This window comes from Lissotriton helveticus, chromosome 1_2 (genome assembly GCF_964261635.1).
Source record: "Lissotriton helveticus chromosome 1_2, aLisHel1.1, whole genome shotgun sequence".
Lineage (NCBI taxonomy): Eukaryota > Metazoa > Chordata > Amphibia > Caudata > Salamandridae > Lissotriton > Lissotriton helveticus.
In genome coordinates, this window is record NC_136058.1 from 427,853,590 (window position 1) to 427,861,554 (window position 7,965).

Consider the following 7,965-nt stretch of genomic DNA (forward strand, 5'->3'; position numbering starts at 1 on the left):
GGCAAGAAACTGTTCTTCTCGGTCAGCCTAGGATTGCGGTCCATTAACACTGCATGCCTTTTGGGCTGTTACACCCACTCTCTGTGGGATACGGTGGCAGACGTGCTGCCCCAGTGTCCGGCGGAGGCCCAGACACGGCTCGCCCAGGCTGTCGCTGACGGCAGAGACGCAGCACGGTATTCCATCCGATGTGGACTTGACACCACGGACTCGCTGGGCAGAGCAAATTCAACGACTGTGGCGATTACTCGTCACGCCTGGCTGAGGTCCGCCAGTTTTTCAGGGGATGTCCAGAACACACTCATGGACATGCCCTTTGATGGCCGTCTCCTCTTTGGCGACAAAGCAGATAGCGAGCTTGAGCGCTTTAAGGACTTCAGGGCTATGGCCAAGTCCTTGGGCCTGTCGGGCCAGTGCCAGCAAACTTCTGCTTTTCGTCTATTTCGTGGCAACGGAAGGGGCACCCCCACACGTTTGTACAGCCTCAACGCGGTCGCGGACGTGCTGCCCGACGTGGCGGAGCAGGGGGTCAGAGAGCCGGTCAGTCCACATCAGCTCCCGCAGCTTCTGCCTCAAAGCCTTCCTAGTACGAGCTTTCAGGCTCATTCCACGCCAGTCGGAGGCAGGGTTTGCCATCACGTACTCCACTGGCGTTCCATCACTTCGGACAGGTGGGTGCTGCAAATCATCCGAAGGGGCTACTCCCTCCCCTTTGAGGCGATCCCTCTAGCCATGCCACCACAGTACCATGTCGGGGGATCACTTGCAACTTCTGCGAGAGGAAGTTACGGCCCTCTTGGCCAAGGGGGCCATCGAGCGCGTTCCTGGTCCAGAAGTAGGACGTGGTTGTTATTCCCACTACTTTCTGGTTTCAAAGAAGGACAAAGGGGGCCTGTGCTCTATCTTGGAACTCAGGAGCGTCAACGGCTCCCTCCTGAAGGAGAAGTTAAAGATGCTGACTTTAGCTCAGGTTCTGGCTGCCGTAGACCCTGGAGACTGGATGGTAGCGTTGGACTTGCAGGACACCTATTTCCATATTCATGTCCTGCTGGCCCACCGGCGTTACATGCGGTTCATGGTAGGCCACAAGCACTTTCAGTTTACCGTGCTCCCCTTCGGCCTTACCAGTGTGGTTGTTATTCCCACTACTTTCTGGTTTCAAAGAAGGGCAAAGGGGGCCTGTGCTCTATCTTGGAACTCAGGAGCGTCAACGGCTCCCTCCTGAAGGAGAAGTTAAAGATGCTGACTTTAGCTCAGGTTCTGGCTGCCGTAGACCCTGGAGACTGGATGGTAGCGTTGGACTTGCAGGACACCTATTTCCATATTCATGTCCTGCTGGCCCACCGGCATTACATGCGGTTCATGGTAGGCCACGAGCACTTTCAGTTTACCGTGCTCCCCTTCGGCCTTACCAGTGCCCCCCGGGTATTCACTAAAGTGATGGCAGTGGTTGCAGCTCATCTGTGCAGATTAGGGGTTCCAGTCTTCCCCTATCTCGACCACTGGTTGTTGAAGGCGGGCTCGCCCCAGACAGTCATCTCCCACCTCCAGAGTACGGCCGGCCTCCTGCACTCGCTTGGGTTCTCCATCAACGTGCCGAAGTCACACCTGAGTCCCTCTCAGAAGATCCTCTTCATCGGAGTGGTTCTACACTCTGCGCAGTTTTGGGTGTATCCCCCCGAGCAGCGGGTTTGGGATATTCAGGCTCTGTTTCCAATCTTTCAGCCTATATCCAGAGTTTCGGTCAGAATGACACTGCGGCTCCTGGGGCTGATGGCCTCCTGCATCCTGCTGGTACATCACGCCAGGTGGCGAATGCGGGCTCTCCAGTGGGACCTGAAGTTCCAGTGGGCACAGCATCAGGGCAACCTGACTGACCACGTTCTGATCTCGAAGGGCACTGCGAGACAGCTGCAGTGGTGGCTCATGGACCGCGATTGGGTCAGTGGCAGATCCCTCTCCCTTCCCCAACCGGAGCACACAGTGGTGACGGGTGCGTCCCTCCTGGGATGGGGTGGCCACATGGGACAGGCGGAGATCCGAAGCCTCTGGTCTCCGGCTCCATATCAACCTTCTGGAGCTGCGGGCGATCCGACTTGCACTGAAGACATTCCTTCCCTCTGTCCAGGGAAGTATAGTGCAGGTGTTCACGGACAACACCACCGCCATGTGGTACTGCAACAAACAAGGCGGGGTGGGGTTGTGGACCCTATGTCAGGAGATTCTGCGCCTCGGGACATGGCTGGAATATCAGAGCATCACCTTGGTGGTTCAACACCTGGCAGGTTCGCCGAACACCAGGGGGGACAAACTCAGCCGCCGGTGCTTGATCAATCACGAATGGCGTCTGTACTCGGACGTGGCGAAGGTCTCTTTCAGCAGTGGGGAGAGCCTTGGTTAGATCTATTCGCCACCGAAGAGAACGCGCAATGTCTTCAGTTCTGCGCGTTGAAATTTCCAAGGCGGCACTCGCTCGGCGACGCTTTTCGTCGCGAGTGGAGTTGCGGTCTGTTGTACGCTTTTCTGCCTATCCCACTTCTGCCCAGAGTGCTGAAGAAGATCTGGCGCGACCAGGCCCAAGTCATCCTTGTGGCTCCTGATTGGGCACAAAGATACTGGTATCTCGAGCTACTCAGAATGTGAATCGATCCCCAGATTCGACTGCCTCTTCAGGAGTAACCTTCTGTCGCAGCAGCAGGGAACGGTCCTCCACCCGAACCTGTCCAGCCTCCACCTCCATGCGTGGAGATTGAGCAGCGACAGTTGAGGCCATTTGACTTGCCTCCTGAAGTCTGTGATGCTATTCTGCCAGACAGGCGTCCCCCCACAAAAACGGTATATGCCTGCAGGTGGAACAAATTTGTGGCATGATGCACAGCAAAGGCTGTGGATCCTCTCTCTGCCCCTCTTTCAGAGGTTTCCTCTTTCTTCTTTCTGTCGCCCAGCAGGGATCTGTCCTGGGCCCTATCAAGGGCTATCTTTCAGCCATTTCAGCCTTCTTGTGGCTTCCTGCTCAGCCTTCTATTTTCAAGTTCCTTGTTGTAAATAGATCCTGAAACTGAACTCGGACAAGACGGAAGTCCTCATCCTGGGATCTTCACCCTCCGCCTGGGACGACTCCTGGTGGCCCCCAGCCCTGGGCACCGCACCCAAGCCAACCGACCACACACGCAACCTGGGCTTCATCCTGGACCCCTCCCTCTCGATGACCAGACAAGTCAACGCCGTCTCCTCATCGTGCTTCAATACCCTGCGTATGCTTCGCAAGATCTTCCGCTGGATCCCGACCGAGACCAGGAAGACTATCACCCAGGCACTCGTCACCAGCCGACTGGACTACGGAAACACCCTCTACGCCGGAACCACAGCCAAGCTACAGAAAAGACTCCAGCGCATCCAGAACGCCTCCGCCCGACTCATCCTGGATGTCCCCCGACGCAGCCACATCTCCAGCCACCTGAGGAACCTGCACTGGCTCCCCGTCGACAAGAGGATCACGTTCCGGCTCCTCACCCACGCACACAAGTCTCTCCACGACCTGGGCCCCAAGTACCTCAACGACCGCCTGAGCTTCTACACGCCCACCCGCCAGCTACGGTCCACCAGCCTCGCCCTCTCAGCCGTACCATGCATCCAAAGAGCCACCGCCGGAGGAAGATCCTTCTCTTTCCTGGCTGCCAAGACTTGGAACTCCCTCCCCATCCACCTTCGGCTGACCCAGGACCATCTCGCCTTCAGGAAACAACTCAAGACCTGGCTGTTCGAGCAGTAGCATACCCCTCCCCCGAAGCGCCTTTAGACCCTCCCGGGTGAGTAGTGCGCTATACAAATGGTATGTTTGATTGATTGATTGATTCTTGAAAGGCATCACGCACATGTTTCCTCCTGTTCCTTTCGTGATGCCTCAGTGGGACTTGAATCTGGTTCTTACCTTTTTGATGTGCGCTCCCTTTGAGCCACTTCATAATTGCCCTCTCCGTCTTCTGACCCTAAAGACTGCTTTCCTGGTTACCATCACCTCGGCCAGAAGAGTGAGTGAGCTCCAGGCTCTTAGCCTGCTTTCCTCTCTGTCCATCCGGACAAAGTTGTTCTGAGGACTCGTCCTTCTTTTCTACCCAAGGTGGTTACTGCCTTTCACATCGGACAGACCATTACCATGCCCACCATCTTTCCGCCTCCACATCTCTCGAAAGAGGAGGATAGGCTCCACCGTCTGGACCTAAAACGTGCGCTCGCCTTTGACCTGAACCGCACACAACAGTTCCAGGTGGACGACCAACTCTTTGTTGGCTATGTGGGAGCTAAGAAGGGACAGACAGTGCACAAGCGGACAATCTCTCGTGGGTCATTTTGTGCATCAAGATCTGTTATTCCTTGGCTAAAAAGGAACCTCTTGTGGGGCTGCGCGCCCATTCCACTCAGGCTACAGCGGCTACTACTGGTTTGAGACGGGGAGTCCCTTGCTGGACATTTGTCAGGCAGCTACGTGGGCCTCGCTGCACACGTTTGCCAAGCATTACTGCCTGGAGAGCCAAGGCCGGAGAGACTTCTTCTTTGACCGTTCTGTTCTCCAGGACTTCCTGGTGTGATTTTGGTTCGCAGACCCACCACCGGGGTTGGTATTGCTGGGGTATCTATTCTAAGGTAAGGAATCTAACACTAACGTGTTTCTTTCAGATGCACAATTTACTTGGAGAAGTGTGGCTCAGGGGTTAGAGGCGGCAGACCCGGAAGCTGAGATCGGTCCTGGACCAGGGTTCAATTCCCCGCCTCGGCGGGTCTTGGGCTCAAAAATTCCACGGACTCGATAATTCTCGTTCCGGTGCCTACTCGACTCACGGGTTCACACTCTGCGACTCTGGGCAATAGCTTGCTTAATCTCCACTACGGCCCATCGCGGCGGGATGCCTGGCTTTCACCATGTGGATACCCTGCTGGGGTTACCTCACAGGGGAATACCAGGACGCGTTCCCAAGGCAAGTGCCTTGATACCTTCGGGAGATACGTGCGCTGTATAAATCGCAATACATTTACATTTACATTTACATTTACTTACCATCGGTAACGATATATCTGTAAGAAACATTAGTTAGTGTTAGATTCCTTACCGCCCCACCCATCCTCCCCGTTTCTGCGAACCGATATCTAGGGTTCAGGAATTTCCCTGTCAGGGCCCTAGTTTCATGGTACCAGTGTCTGTTTCTTGCATGGCTCTGCGTTCCTGGCGCGGAAAGCTATGTACAGAACTGACGTCAGCGAGGGTGGCGTCTAAGTACTCCAGTGACGTCATTTTGGTGATCACAATGACCGACGCGGAGCCGCAGACGACGCCTACCGACACGCAGGGGTACTGCTCACGAAAGTCAAATTCCACCAAGCAGTTCCAGCGCCTGTTCGTCGTACCAAACAACTGCAGCCAATTAATCCTGGGCTCGCTGTCAAACAAGTTCAAGTGTGACTCCTGATGAGACCATCGCCATTGACTGTCTTGTCTGTGAGAAGCTGCTCCAGCCCTCCTGTGATGGTGGGCTGGAAGACCTTCACCGCCAAGTGAAATGCTCGCAACTCCAACAGCTTGATGTGGAGTTGGGTATCTGCCGCTGACGAGGGTTCCCTAATCTCTGTCTCCCGTATGGCCTTCCCATCCCATTCCAGAAGGTCGTGATTGCTATTCCCACTACTTCTTGGTACCCAAGAAGGACAAAGGCCTGCGTCCTATCTTAGACCTCAGGGACATCAACCGGTTTCTCCGGAAGGAGAAGTTCAAGATGTTAACCTTGGCTCAGGTCTTGGCTGCCCTCGACCCTGGAGATTTGATGGTAGCGTTGGACTTGCAGGACGCTTACTTTCACCTCCCCGTCTTGCCTGCCCACTGGCGCTACCTACGGTTCATGGTAGGCCACAAGCTTTTTCAGTTTACCACGCTCCCCTTTGGCCTTACCAGCGCCCCTAGGGTGTTCACGAAAGTGATGGCGGTGGTCGAAGCTCATGTGCGCAGATCAAGGGTTCCAGTATTCCCCTATCTCGATGACTGGCTGTTGAAGGCAGGCTCGCCCAGGCTGTCGTCTCCCACCTCCAGACTACAGCGGACTTCCTGCATTGCTGGGGTTCACAGTTAACGTGCGGAAGTCGCACCTGATTCCCTCCCATAAGTCCTTTAAATCAGAGCGGTTCTGTCACAGCGCAGTTTTGGGTCTATCCTCCGGAGCAGCGAGTCCAGGATATTCAGACTATGATACCGAAGTTTCAGCATCCATCCCGGTGTTCGGTGAGAATGACCCTGAGGCTGCTGGGCCTCATGGCCTCCTGCATCCTGCTGGTGCATCATGCCAGATGGCATATACATGCTCGGCAGTGGGACCTGAAGTTCCAGTGGGCGCAGCACCAGGGGAATCTTTCCAATGACGTTCAGATCTCGGAGGGGACTGCAAGTCAGTTGCAGTGATGGCTCACGAACCAGGATTGGGTAAACGGCAGATCCCTCTCCCTTCCTCAACCTGAGTTCACAGTAGTGACGTATGCTTCACTCCTGTGATGGGCCGGCCATATGGGAGAGGCGGAGATCAGAGACCTCTGGTCTCTGGCGGAGTCCAGGCACCACATCAACCCTCTGGAGCTCCGGGCGATTCATCTTGCACTGAAGGCATTCCTTCTTTCTGTCAAAGGAAGAGTGGTGCAGGTGTTCACGGACAACACCGCGCCATGTGGTACTGCAACAAACAGGGCAGGGTGGGGTCGTGGACCGTATGTCAAGAGGCTCTTCGCCTTTGGACATGGCTGGAACATCAGGGCATATCTCTGGTAGTTCAACACTTAACAGGTTCACTGAACGCAAGGACGGACAAACTCAGCCGCCAGTGCATGATGGATCACAAATGGCATCTTCACTCGAAGGTCGTGCTAGGTCTCTTTCAGTAGTGAGGAGAGCCGTAGTTAGATCTATTCGCCACCGAAGAGAACGCTCAATGTCAGCAGTTCTGCGTGTTAGAGTTTCCAAAGCGGCTCTCGCTCGGTGACCCTTTTCGTTGCGAGTGGAGTTGCGGCCTCCTGTACCACTTCTGCCAAGATTGCTGAAGAAGATCAAACGCGATCAGTCCCAAGTCTGGTACCCCGAGCTCTCGAGCATGGCCTTCGATCCTATTGTTAACATATATCTGAAGTGCATTATTCATCTCTTTCCTCCTTCTCCTTTCGTAATACCCTAGTGGGAGTTGACCTCACTTATCTTATGTGTGCTCCCTTTGAGCGCCTACATAATTGTCCTCTTCGCCTCCTTAGAAGACTAGTTTTTTGCTTGCCATCACCTCTGCTTGCAGGATGAGTGAGCTTCAGGCTTATCTTCCCGACCTCCCTTTCTTGCTGTCCATCCAAACAAAGTGTAAGCCCTCTTTTCTGCCCAAAAAGATAGCCTCTTTCCACATAGGTCTGACCATCAGATTACCTACCTTCTTCCCACCTCTGCTGTGTTTTTCTCTGCCAGGCGCACAACATATAGACTGTTCACACACTTTCTGTAGTATGCTTTGTTCTGGGCAGATAAACTCTAATCCGCACTCTACTTCTATCCTCGTGTTAGTGAAGCCCGATGTAAACAGTAATTGCAATGTATTTAGATTTACATAACACTTACTACCCCATACGAACTTTGAAGCGCTTTTTCGGCGAGTAGCACACTACTCTAGGATCCAAAAATGATTAGTGGTGAATTAGTATAGGGAAATATAAAATGTATATGGGAGCTGGACATGTTGGTCTGTTAGTTGGGTTAAAAAAGATTGTGGGGGGATAGAAGAGGGAAGGTTTTGCATTTATATAGCGCTTGCTACCCCTGATGAAGTGTTGAAGTGCTTTTCGGCGAGTAGCATGCTACTCCAGATCCCAACAAGATGAATAGACAGATCAATTATGGTGGGGAGGTTGTTTTATTGTATACACACAACTGTACACAAATTAATAAAATTCCGT